We start from the raw sequence: 18,933 nt of genomic DNA, 5'->3' as shown, positions 1-18,933 counted from the left end.
CATATTGGTACAACCATTCTGGAATGCAGTATAGAGATTTCTCAGAAAACTTGGAATGAAACCACCATCTGACCTGGTCATACTACTCCTCAATAAAAATCAGCATACTACAGTGATGCAGCCACATCAGTGTTTACAGCATCTCAGTTCACAATAGCCAAACTACGGAGCCAACATAGATGCCATTCAACAGATGAATGGATAAAAAAATATGAACACAGGAATATTACTCAACCATAAAAAGACTTATTTTATGACTTTTGGCAGTAAAGCATGGATCTGCGGACTATCATGCTAAGCAAAATAAGCCAAACTCCCCAAAAAATCAAAGATTGGATGTTCTCTCTAATTTGTGAATGCTTACACAGAACAACCAGGAGATCGGAGGGGAAGAGTAGAAGTTCAGTGGATTAGATAAAGAGGAATGAAGGGAAGCAGAGGGTATAGGAATAGGAAAGACAATAGAATAAATCAGACATAACATTCCTGTGTTCATATATGAATACACTGCAGTGAAACTCCACATATGTACAATCAAGATAATGTGATCCTAATCAATAAATAATTCAATCAATAAATGGGTATGTGTGTATAATATGTCAAAATAAACTCTACTGTCATGTATATAGAAAATAATTTTTTAAATAAAACAAAAGAACTAAAGATGCCTTCAGGAGATCCTGCTGTCAATTGGAATGCATTCTGATCAAACGGCTAAGCCTGAACAAAGAGTTACCTACAAAGATTAGAGAGAACAGTCCTTATAATTAACATGGAAGCTTACAACAGGGAAGAAATTTTCATATTTCATAAGACAACAATTACTATGAAACATTTCTATTAATAGGGGAAATTAAATTAAAATTAAAGACCAAACTGTTGTTTTGGTCTCCCTTACAAACATTCAGAAAAAGATCATGATTTTTTTCCAAGCGACTTCATGTATTTCAAAACTATGCCCAATGATATTGTAAAGAATAAAAAAAAAAATCAGCATTTAACATAGTAAAATGCACAAAGGAAAGTATCTTCAATAGCAATCCGGCATGCAAAGAAATAGAAAATACAGTCCATAATGAAGAGAAAAATGAATCAAAACTGACCCAGAAATAAATGAGATAACAGATAGACAGATGATAGACAGGTATCAGTCTGAGTCAAACTTCTAGGAATAAAAACAAAATGTGTAAGATAAGAATACATATATAAATTAACGGCAGATGAGACCTTGTAGGAGAATGGCGAAATTGAAAACACAGATATATAAACTATTCAAATTTGACCCAGAGAGAAAATAGGCTAATAGGATTGAGGGCAAAAAGGAGAAAAGGAGAAAAATTTATGACATACTACATCATAACTAAACTACTTAGATTCACTGACAGAAAAGAAGGAGGGGGAAAAGGGGACTGGGAGATGATGCACAGAGGTTTTAAAGATGAGGATAGCAGAACTTTGCATATCTGAAAAATAATGCAAACTAGAATATAGAGTGCAACATCTTTGAAATAATAAAGGAACCAAAATTCAATTAGAAGAAATACATGATCTGTGTATATATGGGGAACAGTAATGATTTATTTTTAGGCTCATTTTAAGTTTCTTATATATCACAGTTAAACATATTTGCTTTTATCTTTGATAAGATTCCAGAGGCAAGATCCTATTCTAAATATTTGTAGTATATTGAAAATAACATTAGACAACCTTAGAAATTCATTTGATGACTACAGGGTCTGGTTATGTTTAAACCCCTAATAGAGTATTTAAATGTGACCAAGAAAAATTTGTAATTCATAATTTATGAATGATTTATTGAAATGCTACCATTCACTTCTACTTTGGAAAAGTTGTAAATCACTTTTTTAAAGTTTTAAATGTATATATTAAAGATAGACACCATTAGATTTTTTTCCCCTCAGTACTGATGACAGAAACTGGAGGCACTCTACCACTGAGCTACACAGCTACACAACCAGCCCTCTTAATTTTTAATTTTGAGACAGGATCTCATTAAGTTGCTGATGCTGGCCTCAAACTTACTATCCTATGTAAGCCTTATGAGTTGCTGGGATTACAGGTGTGTGCCACCACATCTGGCTTAATCTCAAATTTTACTTAAAAATCAGCAGTCACAAAGCACTGTGAGGTGAGATTAACTTACTTCATAAATTTAGCCTTTTATAAGCTTACTATTGTAAAAAGTTTGGCATTAAAAAGAATGTCTTTAAATAAATTCAGCACATTCATGTCTGAAAATTGATTGACCCAAAAAGAATCTGCTAATATTTATAAACTAGTTTAGAAGTTTAGTGTATCCTCTTAATGAATGACAGTTTTCTGCTATGCCACCTGTTACTCAAGATTTTATTGAAAAAAATTACATCATATTGTTATGATAAGGGAAATTAGATATGTGGAAATAATAAAACAGTCAGTTCTGATTTTATTTTTATCCATGTGAGTGTATGTGAAATCAAATTTTCCTGGAAAAACATTCACAGTATTAAAAGAAAAAAAAACCCTAAAAATTTATTAAAACATAGCTTATATTAATATGCCACAAATCAGTTTAAACTCCTGCTGTTCATGAAGAATCTGAAATGAAATGATACCGAAATAATGAAGTCTAATCATGATATTTAGTTCTACATAGAAAGGTAGTTACTAGGTGAAGTTAAAAAAAAAATAGTAATTGCTTTTTTGTGAATGCATAGTATACACATTTTTTACCCTAAATCTTTCACATATTTTAAAAACATGTAATTTGGTGAGGTAATTTTTATAGGATGTGAGGTAATTTTTATATCTTAAATTACCTCCCACGGTTTGCTGAACACTCTAAAGGAGTGGCTAACTATTGAAACTTCATTGCTTACAATGGATAATGAAGCTCACAAATTTCACTAGGAGAATTCACTTCACTTTTGGCATTTCTTGATTTGACTAGCGTCTGTTGTAAAGGTTCTCTACTTAAATCTCCCAATTGTAAGACATCTTACAATGTTTTCTTCATTGATTTTATGACCATAAATTGCAAGTGCCTTTGCATTTATAGATCAATACTGAGTGGAGCCAAGAAAAAGAATCAGTGCACAGACAGCAGTTTCCCATTACCGGGAGAGGAAGCCACATGACATGTGGTAAAGAGAATATACATTTATAGCTCGTGGAGAAACAGCAACAGTAGTATTTTCTGAAATTCCCTCACTTAACATATATATGCTTATCATTATTTTCCTTTTACCTAATGTTGACCTATATCTTAAAACATGCATTAAAAAGTCTCTGTCCTTTTTTTAGTTGTATTTTGAGAACATTTTATGTGACAAGCACCGTACCAAGTATGGAAGATAAAAATAAGTATGACATGGGCCCTGCTTTCAAAAAGCTTGCCAGCTGGGGAGGTAGGGGGGAATGGTGTGGGACTCTGTGGATGAGGACAAGCCCTGGGAAGGAAGGAGACACCATTGAACTCAAAAGGAAGACGCAAGGAATGACTGTTGAGTTCAAAGGGACAGCTTCAGAGAGATTGAGAATAGTAATTTCCTAGATGTTTCAAAGGCTAAAGGTATAAAAAAGAAAGAATGTTCTAGGCAGAAAGGCAAAACATGTGTGCTGCATGTTGATGAGGCAGACAAAACCCCTAGTCATCTGGCTAGTATCAGGGAGCCATCAACAAGCCTCCCCTGAGGCTCCTGTCTACCCTACTTTGCAATATCCTTGACTCTGGGCAGGGAAAGGTCTATCAGGAACACTTAGGGCACTCAGTAAATTGGTCACCTCTGCAGAATGCCTAACATGAGAAAACTTAAATGTATAATGCCCAGAAATACCAAGTTTGTGGGCCAAAATAAAATTACATGCATTTACTCTAATACCAAAAGTGAAGTCAAAATAAAGTGTCTAATGAACTAAAAAGGAAAAACGGGAACACAGAGTCCATCCTTCCTGACATTTGAAGCACAAAACTTAAATCATTTCATTCTGACAATAATGAGGTATTTTCATATGACATTTGCACAGCTGTAAATTCTCATATTGTACATAAGTATCTTGCAAATAAGTATGGCAATGTTGGGACATCGCAAGATTCTGTGCCGGGACTTGGTAATGCAGGGGTACACCTTGTTCCTCATATCAGCCTGGAAGGTGCTTTTCCGTGAGGACGTTTATAGTCCTTTTTTATGCCAACCACCAAAGAATGAAAGCTCCAGGGAAGGAGCTACACTGGAATTCCCAAATTGCCAGAGCCATCTCTTTCCTGTCAGTATGAAGACTGTCCCAGCAGACATCCACAAGCATCTAAGATTCTGAGGTAACATTGGCAGGCTTTTGGCAATTGGCTTCAATAATTAGATGTTGAGATTTTTTTCATTACAACTCCTGAGTTTTCTATGGGTTTTTTCACCATTATCTTGTGTCCGTAATGAAAGTCAGCTACCTTCCTCTAAAATGAGACAGTCACACAGCAAATAGTTCAGTGAAGAAAAATATTCTTGAAGACCAATAAAACCTTTTCATAGATTGTAAAGCTCCCTATGTTGAAACTAATACTATTTTTAATCAAATTAACTTGGAGAGATTGTATGTAGACGCAAAAAGTAGCTTCAGTTTAGTTTCATTTGGAACCACAGATTTTGAAGTACAAATGTAGAAATCCTAATTGATATTTCATCTGGTTTTATCATAGCAATTTTATTATAACAGTATACTTTTTCAATTTCCTTTGATTATCCATATCAGCACTACCTCCTTTTAGGCCTGCTGTTTTAGTTATTTCACCAAATATTTCCATATCCACATCCTAACTGTGAGGGAGAACTTGTGGGATTCAATTACAGAGGTAACATCATCTGTCAAAACTGCCTAAATTCCTTTGAAAGACTAAACAGCTTTATTGCACAATTAGTGCCATTAGAATCTAAGTGTTAAGACTAGAATATGTGAAATATATGTTTCTTAAGATTCAGTTGATCTATATACACAAAGCAACAGCTATAAAATTTTTCTTTCAAATTTTCTAACTTTTATTAGGATGTCTCACTTGAAAGATTAGTCTTATTTAAATCTCTTGCTTTAACGTAAGCTATTTATAGATTGGTATTTTATAGAGTAAGCAGTTTAAAAAAAAAATACTTACATGAAACGCTAAAACTAAATAAGTGTGTCCAGACTTACCATTTAAGCATTTTCTAAGGTTTAAGATAATATCCTTTACCAGCTTTCAAGGCAGCCCTCAGAAGAAAACTCACCTTTTTGCTTATGTACAGAGCATCTCTTGGTAATCTAAGAGGCTGCACTAGGAGAAGATTGAGCTACAGGGAGAAGGAAAGTGAATCCTCTAAAACAGAGTCTTCAAGTACTCACACAGGCAAACCACGTGGTCCTTCCTATTGAGGACAGCGTGGATGCTGCTGCCGTGCTTGCTGACACGCAGCAGCCCTTGGCCACAGTGCATACTTTCTGCTTCTGTCCCTGTAATCATGCAGGTTCTATTTTTAATTTTAGTGGGACTACAGCAATCTTAAATTTTCTAACCTTAGTTCTTTGGTCTTTCTACCAATCTTTTATGTCTAGCTACAAAACATTTCTTTTCAGAAATCTCTCTGTGTTCTTCACCTTCTTGAAAATGGTGAACTTTACCCTAGCTCTGTGATTCTGGAAAAAAAGCGAATGTTAAACAAATTCTCCCACTCCTTTGTATCCTAGAAAGAGCTTACTTGGGGTGGGGGCAGGTGGGAGAGGGACAATCTTCCCTGTAGGATTTAGATGCAATTTTCAGAGGACTCTTGTATCTGTAACAAAGGTAAATGTAACCCTCTGACTTCCCATTCTTTGCTTCATGAACAATTAGCTGAACTGTTTGTATCCACGGCCCAATCTGGAAAAGACACCTGCTTGAGTTGAGCTCATCTCTTTCACCCAGACCCCTGACTTTGACCCAAGCTCAGTCCCATCAGCAACAATTCTTTCTTCCCTGCTTCTTCTAATAATAATAGGTTGAACAGGCTACAACATCCTCTGACCTACTGTTCTTAACCACATCACCCTGAGTTGTCCTTTCCCACACCCATGTCTTTCTAGCCTCATTTACTCCTAACTATAAAAGAAACACCACTTTCTGCCTAACCTTTGACATACTTACTGATCCCATGGTGGACATATTTCTCCTACTGCCCCTGTCCCTCTCCCCTTCTTGCAATAATCCTTTCAAAGAAAAGTTTACCTAAGTCCAAATGAACTTTTTATTTGACAGACCATTGAATATAGTTAGAAAAATTTCTGGCAACTAACCCTAACCTACTTTAGTGAACTAATTTACAAAATTTCCTTTCAAAACATCCACTCAAATGAACCTAGCCCTCTTATTCTCTTACACTAATGACTGCTTTCACTGTACATCAAATACAAGTCCCTCAAATGAATTACACAAGAATGGCCTAGAAAAATAAATGAATCTGGATGCTTATAACTTTGTTCTCTGCATCCCTGGTACATAGCAAATATCTATAGTAAATAATTGTTGAATTACAAAAAAAAACATTGGAACAAGTTTTCTAAAATTATACATATTTTATTGCCATAAAATGTATAACATAGTTTACTAAATTTGATGAAAATATATAACAATTTTTAAAAAGTCAAATTATTTTGAAGGTAGTTTCAGAAAAATGAAATTCTTTAAGGTTATTCATTAAAATTAGTTACAAAAAGAGGCTATTGCCTTGTTAAAAATAACCCAGAGAATTATGATAAAATATATAAAAGATAAAGTACATAAAGACAAAGCACATTTTAATCAAAAATCCATATACAGAAACGAGTTATTTTTATAAAGTCATCCATATTTTCAGACTAAAGTTTCACTGAGGTCAAGTAAGTACGATGATTTTCTCAATACCAATAATGAAGGAAATTTTGACTTTAATAAGGAAATAAAGCAATATCCTAAATTTAGGCTTAATCTTTATTTGAAACGAAATCCTAAGTCTAGAAGGAAATTATGATAGTGTCCAACAGAAACTATCATTTAATGAAACAATTAATTTATAGTATCCTTGACAGAGCCTCTGATCAATTTTTAAAGGGACCACTAGTCCCCCAGTTACAGTGATTAATCATTTTATTGATGTAATAATTTGTTTATTCATATCTTTAAAAATATTTCTTTCATACCTAATATACACTAATATACCTACAAGACAAAGGAAGCAATATTTGCAAATGAGAAAAGAGTTAGTTATTCATAAGTGAACCAAATGGAAAATAATAGTATAAAAATATAATGGCTAAAAAAATTTAATATTTTTATTAGTATTCTATACTTATATGTAATAGTGGGGTAGATTGTGACATATTCTTAAGTGCATATGATATAATTTGGTCCATTTCACTCCCTAGTGCTTCCCCCCACTCCTGTCCTTTCTCCTCTAATGCCCTTCCTCTACTATGGCAGTCTTCCTTCTGTTTATTTATAGCTTTTAAAATCGTATAGTTATGTATAAAAGGATTCACTGACATATGCTTATACATGCACATAGCACAAATTGGTCAAATTAATTCCCCAGTTCTTCCCCTTTCATTACCATACTTCTTCCCTTTTGGTCCCCTACCTTGACTCTACTAATCTCCCTTCTATTGTCGCAAAATCATCTCTTTTTATTCTTTTATTTCTCTCTGGCTTTCACACAGGAAAGAAAACATTCAACCCTTTACTTTCTGAGTCTGGCCTATTTCACTTAGCATGATATTCCCCAATTCCATCCGTAGAACAGCAAATGATGTAATTTCACTTTTGTTAACAGCTGAGTAGAATTTTATTGTGTATATAAACCATGTTTTCTTTATTTTTCTTTTTTGCAGAGCTGTGGATTGAACCCAGGACCACACACATGCTAGGCAAGCACACTCTCACTGATCTGCATTCCCAGCCCCCCACATTTTCCTTATACATTCATCTGTTGTCAGGCACCTGGGCTGGTTCTATAACTTAGCTATTATGAATTACATTGGTATGCATGTATCCCTATAATACATTGATTTCAATTCTTCTGGATAAATATCAAGGAGTGGGACAACTGGGTCATATGCTTGTTCATTTCTAGTCTTCTGAGGAATCTCCATACTGCTTTCCAAAGTAGTTGTACTAATTTGCAGGCCCATCAACAATGTACAAGTGTACCCCCACCCCATTCTCACAAGCAATCATGTTATTTATATTTCTGATGATTGCCATTCTAACTGGGGTGAAATGAAATCTCAGGGTAGTTTTGATATGCATCTCCCTGATTGCTAAGGATGTTGAACATTTTTTTTTTCATTTATTTTTTTGGCCATTTCTATTTCTTCTTTTGAGAAACATCTATTTAGATCATTTGCTTATTTATTTGATTGGGTTATTTGTTTTTCCGGTGTTATGTGTTTTGAGTTCTTCCTATATTCTGCATAATAATCTCGATTGGTAGAATAGCTGGCAAGGATTTCTCCCATTTTGCAGACTCTCTCTTCATGCTCTTGTTTTCTTTGTTGTGTAAAAACTTTTTTATTTTAATACCATCCCTCTTATAGACTCTTGGCTTTATTTCTTGATCTTTTAGAGTCTGCATATTGTGTTGGAGTATTACCCCTGTGTTTTCTTCTATCAGTTTCACTGTTTCTTGTGTATCTCCTAAGTCTTTGATTCATGTTGAGTTGACTTTTGTAGGAAGTGAGATACAGGGATCTAGTATCTTCTACATATGGACATCCAATTTCTCATCACCATTTGTTACAAAAAGCTGTCTCTGCTCCAACATACATTTTTGGTAACTTTTGAAGAATCATATGACTGTACCTATGTGGATTTGTCCCTGTCTTCCAGCTTATTCCACTGGTCTTCATGCCTGTAATGTTAATATCATGTTGTTTCCCTTACTGTAGCTCTGTAAATTTGAGATTTGTATGGTGATGCCTCCAGCTCATTCTTGTTGCTCACGTGAACCAAATGGAAATAAATGTTAATTAACAGCATAAACACACAATGGCTGAAATTTTTTAAAATAAAAATAAATAGACTAAACCAAAGAATAGGTACAGATTATAGATGAATGACTGTGTTCAAAGATTAAATGGAGGAATTCTCCTACAGGACTACAAAAATCAAAAAGAGTAAATTAGATATATCCAAGAAAAACCAAAGACAGAAATAAAGCTGTGAAAATACAAATAGTGAGAATGTCATAAAAGAAAAAATAAAACTGAATATGAAAGAGGAAATACTTATCTAGCCATAAAGAGATGATTGCTGAAATAATAAAAACCAAAATAACAATAAACATCATAACCATTTTCATGCTGAGAAAACAATTGAGCAGTATTTTCAAGGTACTCAAGGAAAAAAAAAACATCTGCACTATAAACTTTTTATGGAGTAAGTATAAAACAATGTTTAGTAATAATAATAATATTGGAAGACATTTCATCCCTCATAATTTTTGCTACTGAAAACCCAATGCCAAAAGTACTCTAGAGAATACTAAGATAATAGTCCTTTGCAGAAAAGAGAAGCTCTAAAGTATAACCAAATTGCCAATTTATAAATTGTACCAAAGAATTTTGGTTTTGAACAACAAAATCAAAAGTAGGACTAAAAAAGGAAAAAGAAAAAGAGCTATATACAATAACAAAAGATCAAGAGGTAAATGTATAAACAAATAGAGAAATATAGATATTAAGATTTATATCCTGCACACATACAAATGTACATATCCCTAACAACCCATAACTAAAAATCTAAAGATTTTCCATATCATAGAACACAGAAGAAAATCCAAAGAGACATGAGACATATTTAATACTGACTTCTTGCTGGGAAATCACAGATGTTAAAATTTAAGAAATTAATGAGTGAATTATAAGCATGAAAACATGTGCTAACAGTAACAACCTTAAGAACAAAACTACAATATGCATTTTTAAATCAGACAAAGCTTTATTTAATGGATAACAAGAAACAAAAAAAAATACATTAAAGCGGACTGATTAAAAATATGAAAGGAAACAGCAAATATAAAAGTCCACTGATTTTATAATACATCTTATTGAATTAAATACACTTTTTGGATGGCAAAGGACCCCTGATTAAATAGAAAAATAATATTTTACAATTAATGTTGCCAGCATAGTGGCGTAATCCCAGTGGCTTGAGAAGTGGAGACAGGAGGATCACAAGTTCAAAGCCAGCCTCAGCAAAAGCAAGGTGAGAAGCAACTCAGCAAGACCCTGTCTTTAAATAAAATACAAAATAAGGCTGGGGATGTGGCTCAGTGGGCAAGTGTCCCTGAGTTCAAAATAAATAAACAAAAAATAAAATATATTATTCATGTCAGACTATCTTAAAACTAATTACTATTTAAAGTAAAAAGAATGAAAAACATATCAAGAAAACATGCAGAAAGCTCATGTTGCAGGCTCTCCCTCTGTATGTGTCTCTGTATCGTCACTTGGCATTCTCTTAATTAGGGCACCAGCCATATAGGGTTGGTCCCTGCCCTTATGACCATATCTTACCTATACATCTGCAATGACACTATTTTTCCAAATAAGGGTGCATTCTTCAGTACTAGTGGTTGAGATTTAAAATTAATTTCAAGGTAAACTGGGGGAAGGGGAGCACAGTCCTGCTCATAATAGTTATTAAATCCAACAGTATATTTAAAATGACATTGATAGTGCAAAGTTTATGCTAGACACTTAAGGGTTATTCAACATATGAATATTTGCTTATTTTATTTATTATGTTAAGAGGCTGATTAAGAAAGAATGTAATTAACTGAAGAAATACACAAACATTTGTTCAAATTCTTCAAAATTCAAAACATTTATGGAATTAATAATAAAAAAAGAACTCTTAAAAACTAGGAAATTAATCTCCCTCATTTTGTAACCTTCAGCAAGTAGTACACTTAGTAGAGATTTTTAAAATACTCTAATCTTAAAAACTCAGAGCAAAGTCAGCTTTGCATTGTGGTATGAAAGGTACTTAATTGTAATTTAAGGAAATTAAAGGAGAATCCTAAGTGATATTGAGATGTAAATGATGTAAAGTTGTTACAATAAAAACAGTGTAACACTGGCCTGAGAGCTAAGAAATGGCTTGGAATAAACAGTTCATAAACATCCCTATAAAGATGGGACCTTAATATATAATTTAGGTATGCCACAAATTTATAAGGAAAGAATAAACTTTTTATCAGACAATATTAAAAAACTTGGCTTTTTATATGGGGAACCAATAGAATACTAACACTACTCAAGGTAGGTCTCCGAATGCATTAAAACATTTACAAGTAATAAAAAGAAAACTAAAAATTGAATACAGGAGAATGTACAAGGATATAATTTTGACCTAGAGAAAGAAAATATATTTTTGAAAAACGATTGCAAAAATAAAAATTATAAAGTGCTATACACTAAAAATAAATATTTGATTTCAAAAGAAGATCACCCTGGACGAGTTAATAAACCAATGACATATTTAAGAAAAGATATTTGCTTGCTTTAAATCTGACACAGAAATAAGATCTAAAATATACAAAGAATCCCTTATGAATCAGTAAGATTAAGTCAGTAAACCCCAAAGGAAAATGAAAAAAGGATAAAAACTGTTAATATTCAAAATAGGCTACCCTAAAGTCTTTCAAGAATATGAACAAATCTTCAAACATGCTGGCAATTAACAAACTATAAATTTAAACTATATTCGTTTATACCAATTTAGCTCGCAATACTACAAAACTGTATTCTGCCCACTATTGGTGATAATGCAAGTTTTTAACAGTGATTCCCATGTAAAGGGAATCATCATTTAAATCTTGAACCATCAGAATTATGTGAGTGATATTGAAAAATGTTACTGCCAAGAATTCATCCAATTCATTTAAATCAGAATGTGGACTCCTAGTTTTCATCTTAAAAAGCAAGACACAAAACAAAACAAAAACCTTCAGGTAATTCTAAACTGCAATGAGCATTAAGGATAACTGAGACATAACTTCTTTTAGGAACCGTTGGTGATGATTTCTAATTAGTGAGGTTTATTAAAAGAACAATCCATGGTGCTTAAACAAATTGAATGTTCATATTCTTTGTAACTGAAAAACACCATTATTGGATATACATCCTAAAGGAATTCTGAATTCTCATAGGTCCACAAGAGACTTGCGTGATGAACATTATCACAGTACCATCTGTGTTGGTGAGGATTTGCAGGCAGTCTGGAAGTTCATCACTAAGAAGGGTAGAACATCGTAGAGTACTACACAGGATAATTGGTTTAAGATGATGATTAGACATGTACTAATCTTGAAAAAAAACACTGAATTTAGTAAATAAAGTCAACCTTAATAAGCCCAAAATTATTTAGATCAACATAATAAACCCCAAATCAAGTAATACTTGCATGTAAAACAATACCAATTGTAGAAGAATGAATATAAACTAAACAATGCACATCAAATAACTGACATTGGTAAAGATGGAAAAAGAGGAAAACAACATAATAGAATAAAACAAAGGAGAAAAAAGGACAGGGATTTTGAATAGAACTTATCAATAATGGTCATGTTCAATGTCTTAAAATGTTTTCCGAGTATTTTCCCGAAAAACTTTCTGAAATTTTGATTGCTTTTTCTACTGTTTCATATCCTAAGACTCTTTGCAGTTTTGTTTGATTTGTATTTCAAAGGGAGAGCTAATTAGTCTGAATTGATGGATGGATATTGAGGGTAACAGAAAGAGAAGCCAAGGACAACTGTTAGGTTTTTCTTTTTTTTATTTTAACCAAGTGAATTATAGTATCATTATTAAGAATGGGATACTTGGGGAAAGCCAATTTCAAAGGTAGAATTCCCAAGACTTCTACTTTGAATATGGGAGTTCTGAGATACCAAATGGACATCTTGAGGGTTACTGAGTGAGCAGTATGATCTAAGAGTTGTATGCAAGTTTGTAGATAGGGTAAAAATGAAGATAATTTGCAAAGTAATCACTTAAGTAATAGGAGTAACTATGCAAATGATAGTTGAGCCTAGCTGTATCTACTCAGAATAAAAAAAGTAAGCTGGAAATAGATGAGAAAGACTCTTAAATTCCAATGAAAACAAAGATATGTGCTGCTCTGGTTTCTAACTGAAGAATCATTTCTCAAGAGAAAAAATGATTAAGTGATATTGAGAGTTCACAAAGGGGAATCCTAAAACATAGCTATTCATTTCACACATGGAAGCTATTGGTGATTTTTGCATAACTGCAGTGGACAGGGGCAAAGATAGCCCAACTGGTGTTGGTTCATGAAAGAATAAAAAGTGAGAAAGTGAAGATGAAAAGCAGAAAAACATACAGAATTTTTCTATAAATGGAAGCAAAGAAATAAGACAGGGACCCAAGGGTCACCTTGACTCAAGGAATAAACATTATATTAGAAAGTATTGCATATGGAGATGCTGATGGAAAAAATATGTGAACCAGAGAAAACTGGTGATACAAAAAAGAGAAAGGATAAATGCAGAAACAAATTCTTGTATAGGCATGAGGGGATATGGTCAAATCTACAAGTGAAAGGTCTCTCCTTAGATAAACAGGGGGGCAAATAGCTCATCATAGGGGAAAGGATGACTGACTCCATCAACACACAAAAATAGTTAACAGTTCAATGGATGTGGTGATGGCAAAGTGTGGAGTTTCTTTCCTAATTGCATGCATTTTCTAAGTAAGAAGTAGGTTATTAGCTCTGAGTGAGAATGACAAAGAGGCCTAAGGATAGAGAAAAGAAAAGGAGTGGTGGGAAGTGGGAAGAAAATAATTATCTCAGGTGGTAGACTGAATTAAAGAAGGAAAGCAAGTTCTAAGCAATTTTATTAAACTGATGAGAACTGTAATCCAAATGTAAAATATGACTGATAAGCATGGTTGTGCGTGTTTATATTTGTGCATAGGTGTGTGTTTATTCTGGGCAGTATCTGCTTAAGTGTAAAAGAGTACACAGTCATCAGCAGAGATTGGGTTTTTTCCAGGCAAGTTTTCAGAGGAAAGGGGCAAAGGTTTCTTGGTAAATTATATTACATACTGGAAGCAAGATTTACCTTTGAAATTGGTCCAGTCTTAGCGAATAAGTGTAACAATTATGTTTCCTCTTTTTGGGAGGGCGAGAGGGAGAATAATACTGGGGATTGAACTCAGGGGCACTCAACAACTGAGCCACATCCCCAGCCCTATTCTGTATTTTATTTAGAGACAGGGTCTCACTGAGTTGCTTAGTGCCTTGCCATTGCTGAGGCTGGCTTTGAACTCACAATCCTCCTGCCTCCGCCTCCCAATCTGTTGGTATTATAGGTGTGAGCCACCCTGCCCAGCTTGTTTCCTTTTCTTATCATACGTCCTTATACTTTCTTATCATACTATAATCAATGAATGTAAGTATTCACTTACAATTTACTCTTTTAAGAACATTTTCAAATTACCACCATGTAAAAAACTTGTTCAAAAATTAATGACCAAAAAAAGAAAATATATATTATACATACTCATATATTTTGATTGTCAAATATATATATACATATATATATGTATATATATATATATGTGTATATATATATATATATATACATATACCTATATATATATGTGTGTGTGTGTGTGTGTGTGTGTGTATGATTTTCTTGAAGACTCTAAGAGGCAAATTACAAGAAGAAAGACAATATTTTAGTGTCCCTGTGCTTGATGTGAATCTCAGCACAAATGAATATCAGTGGCAAAAACTACTGACTCTCTTTATAAATTAGCATCATGAGTTTGAAGTTTTAGATTTCCCTATCCTTTTTATCAGTAAGTTCTCTTGCCAAATTTGAATTAGATCCCTTTGACCCTGATATACCAGATGGAATGAGCAAGTGTGGTCTAGGGAGCCAAGAACACAATGCCATCTGCAACTAGAGTGAAAAGAGAGAAAGGCCAAGGGCACCTGAGTCATCTGTACCTACAATCAGCAAACATTTCATTTCTAGCCCGGAATATCTTTTCCTACTGGAACCTTGGAACTCTGGCTTATGCCTTCATAACTCTGGCCTCTAATCGACTTAATGGGGTGATTTCCACCATTCCCACTCCTTGGACTGTACACCAAAAGCTACCTAAGGGCAATGTTTTCCTTTGAGGGAGTTACTCAGAGAAGAAATGATAATAATACAAACCACTTATAGACTCTTAGTTTCCGTATCTTGGGATATATCAATAATTATCATTATTTACTCATTGAAAAGCAAAAGGAACACAGAGATCTTCTTAGTACTCTGAGATTTGCATTAAATATTGATCCTCTTCCTTAACTATGACTTTGTTTTTAAAGTATTAAGAGATAGGGTAGGTACTGAGTCACTTCTACCAACCAAACCCTACATAATAAAGCAATATAAGTAGTTACTAGAAAAGTCATTCATGTAAATGTTTTCATGAAACCCTAAAGGTAGCAAATAGATGTAAATAATTTATACTTTGGGGTAAACGAATTTTATAGAACAATGATAAGGATAATATTTATAAGCATTTACAGTTCTAAATATATTAGACCTTCTTGAATCTTGCCCATTTCATCAGTGTTCTGTATATGTGTACTCAAAAAAAAAAAAAAAAAGAACAATTAAAAGAGTTGTCTTCTATCAGCATGTTGTAAATTGGCTAATCTTAACACATAAGCATATTTGTTATAAATAAATGGAAGAAAATAGTGAATGACTTATCTTGAAAAAGAGAGAGAGAGAGAGCAGGCACACATTTTGATATTTGAGACCATTCAGCTTGATTACTTAACAGACAATCCATACAAGACTAAATTTAATAATCTGTTGTGTTACCACTTAATGCTGTAAATCCTAATACTTCCGAAAATGTATTTACTGCTTTTGAAATATAACACATCAGGAAGTTAACGTAACATTAAAGTTCTACCTATAGACAAAAGATTAATACTAAACAATGATAGTGTAATTACTTTCAATTAGTGAATTTCAACTTCAGGGTGCACCTGTCACAATATTAGCAGTGAGAGCAGAATAGGGGACCAAACATTGTAATATTGAAAAACTTGAAAATAGTATATTCATTATGTTCACCACAGAAAATACCAAATAACACTTTCTCTCACCAAACTCTATAAAATCCAAGTTTGTGAAAACTTCAGAAGATAAACATGAGCCAATTCTCTTATATGATGAGTTTGAAAAGTTCATAAATATGCATGCACAAACAGCTCCTGACATTCCCAGGAATCTAACATGGGATTTGAGTCTACCTCTTTATTTTGCATTTTTACATCTTAAGACTGTTGTCAAGAAGAATCCCCAAAGGCCTGCTCTGCCTTCTGGCCAGTGACCTGGAGGTGAAAAACCTGTTCCTCCTGCTATTCACTGGTGAAACACACAGCTCCTGGATCTGGTCCTTTCTTTTCTTTCATTATCTTAACACATAAAAGGAGGAATCACAAAAGCATAATCTTCAAATTTAGTGATAACCAGACAGGGAAGAAACAAGTTCAGGAATGACAAAACTAGTTGGTCCCTAGCCTTCTTCTATCTAGAAAGCTATGTGTGCATCCTAAAAAAATATTAATTACTCTACATAAGGATCTGCAATTAGAACAATACTTAAATGATTATGAAACAATCCATCTCAGTTTTTCTAATTGTTGTCTTTAAAAGTTTCTATTAGAAAATATTGTATTTACACATGTTTAACATCCTAAATAGATGTTTGCTTCTAAATTAAAACTTCATTGTTATGTTAATGACAGATACATTTCTACCATGCATAGAAACCAACCACTTCCCTGTATTTGAATTGCATTGATGCAATTTAAAATTTATTCATTTTTTCACAGTACAGTCTAGCAAGCATATCAAAGGGAAGAGCAAACAGTGAAGAGAGATAAGAGTAAGTTCCCCAGTGACCTTCTTTACAAGTGCAGAGCAAGGCACACTTTAAAAGTGTTGCGTATTTAATTATGATATTAATATCTAGAATAATAACCCCAAAACCTAATATAAAATAAACATGTATTTTTTAAAAGGTATTGGGACAATATGAAAGTTTAAACACATTTTAAGCGCTGGAAAACTATACTCATTTAATTCATCTATCAGAATTATCAACAGATAGCCATTGCATAATGATAAAAATTCAGTATATGCCCCATTACAAAGAAGTCCTGCCTTGGCAGGGGCAAAATCAAAGCTTTCTTTTAAAGAGAAACAAATCTGGAGTTCTCTGGTTTCCAACCAATGCTCTTTTTTTTTTCCTATTAACATTCTGTTCTCATAATGCAAACCGTATGTGACAGCATGCAGCCTGAGCTCACTCCTGTAACACTGCACAAATATGCTCACTCAGCAATACAACAAAAGTGACGGAATAGTTGTGATTGTCTTTGATCAACTCTATACCAGCATTAACCAGGTAGAATAAAATAACAGTGTGTCTTTCCTCTGGAATAGATCATGTATTTTAGATCATAAAGTCGTTTGATATTTCAATTAAAAAAACAACTAGGTCTTTAAAAATTTCAAATTTGGAAATCATCACTCAAAACCCACTGTTCATGATTTAGATGCCAATGGCGCTCTGTATTCAGCTAAAGAGTCATTGAATTTTGTAGTTTAAATAGTGACATACACTCATTTACTGACTAATTCGCTGAAAGGCTAAGGTAAAACTTCTTACTTGCTTAGCAAAAAACAGAAACAAAGATGGAGAAATGTTGTTGAAACTTAATGGTTTTCAGCTGTGAGACAGATGGTGCCTGAACTTCAAGTCTTACTGAATAGCAATGTCTAGGCTCCTGAAACATGAAGTGATTCTCCTCTGCCTTCGTTGAATTCCCATTTTGGACTACAGAATAGCAATTTGTCCTGAAAGTTTATCAAGTCCAAGTGTACCTACTAAATGGAAAACATTTTTGGCTTAGAAAAAAATCTCATGTCACAATATTCTTGTTATTTCTTTTATATTCAGTAAAACATAAAAGAGAGTTGAAGAAAGCATTAATAATTCATCTTGGCCCACTGGGTGCACTGATTTTTAGCACTTGAGAAAAAGTATATAAGTGTACATACATATATGCATACAAATAACATATATATCTACAGTGATTATAAAAAAAACTACTTTTAATAGTAAAGAATAACTTCAAAGTTTGTGTATTGCAACTGGTTTCCTACATCAAGATTATTTCATGCCACTAATATTCTCTTCTTGAAATATTCTTGATAAAGTTCAAAATAAGTAAATAAAATTTGACTATATTTCAATTTCAAGGTTTCCACAAATCAGCTAGCAGTTACATACTTAAATATTAGGATAAAAAATGATAATTAAACATCTAATGTGAGTCTAAAAGTCCCTACTTTCTCTTTAGAAAAACACATTTCTTTCCATGTTCTATATATGCTAAATTATATAGAGAGTACTTGGAATGCAAGATCACTAAGGTATCTTAATGGTATTTATGATGATAATATAATATGTGTCACTTTCTTCATGTATGTACATTATTAACATTAGCTTATACAATTATTAATTTGTATATATTAATATGCAAACTACAGGTATGCAAATTTGATTACACTTAGAGGAAAGAAATTAGTAAAAGTCTCAATGTACATTATCAGAAAAGGAGAAGGAAAGAGGGAGGAAGAAAAACAGAGAAAAGGAGAATAATCTATATTTCTGAAAGAATAAAAAAATGAATGAACTTTATAAAGGCTTCTTGAACTACTGCTTAACTCTGCCTCCTTTATAGTTCAAGCAAAACCAATTTCTCACTGAATTTGCCAATAAGGTAGCAATAATTCATTTTGCCCAAAATCTCCTACAATCTTTCCAATGCATTATTTCCAGGCATGA

At 33.2% G+C, this 18,933-nt stretch overlaps 1 protein-coding gene across 16 annotated transcripts in view; it reads right to left on the bottom strand.

The window, feature by feature from the left end:
• The window catches only part of Gulp1 (GULP PTB domain containing engulfment adaptor 1), a 280,193-nt gene that overhangs the window by 106,183 nt on the left and 155,077 nt on the right, over positions 1 to 18,933 (bottom strand). The gene's annotated exons all lie outside the window — the stretch shown is intronic.

The sequence above is a fragment of the Marmota marmota genome, unplaced genomic scaffold (assembly GCF_001458135.2).
Source record: "Marmota marmota marmota unplaced genomic scaffold, marMar, whole genome shotgun sequence".
Lineage (NCBI taxonomy): Eukaryota > Metazoa > Chordata > Mammalia > Rodentia > Sciuridae > Marmota > Marmota marmota.
Note: the sequence above shows the minus strand (reverse complement) of the source record. Positions and strands in the feature narration are given on the sequence as shown.